We start from the raw sequence: 370 nt of genomic DNA, 5'->3' as shown, positions 1-370 counted from the left end.
AAGGATGTAATAGCGAACCACTCAGAGCACAAGTTATAGAAAAAAACCTGAAAACTTTTTTGCACAGCCGTACTTTGTCTGATGCCATATTCGTGTTAACATTGTGTCTGACAGTTTTCGATTTTGTTGGACACTGGGAATCTTTATCAGTCAAACACAAGTATTTTACTGAATGCTTTAGTCATCCTTCACTGCAACTGCCAGTACAAAAGTTCAAAACTGTTATAACGCTTCACATTATCAGGTAAGAAAAAGGATGTGCATTGTGCAGATGTTTGTTCAAATACGCCATCACTTTAATACCACTTTAAAATCCAGCATTTCTCTTGCATTTCCTCTACTAAACATCTGACTGCTATTTCATTTATGT

This window comes from Sinocyclocheilus grahami, unplaced genomic scaffold (genome assembly GCF_001515645.1).
Source record: "Sinocyclocheilus grahami isolate Dianchi unplaced genomic scaffold, SAMN03320097.WGS_v1.1 scaffold2182.1, whole genome shotgun sequence".
Classification (NCBI taxonomy): Eukaryota; Metazoa; Chordata; class Actinopteri; order Cypriniformes; family Cyprinidae; genus Sinocyclocheilus; species Sinocyclocheilus grahami.
This window is presented reverse-complemented; position numbering follows the sequence as displayed.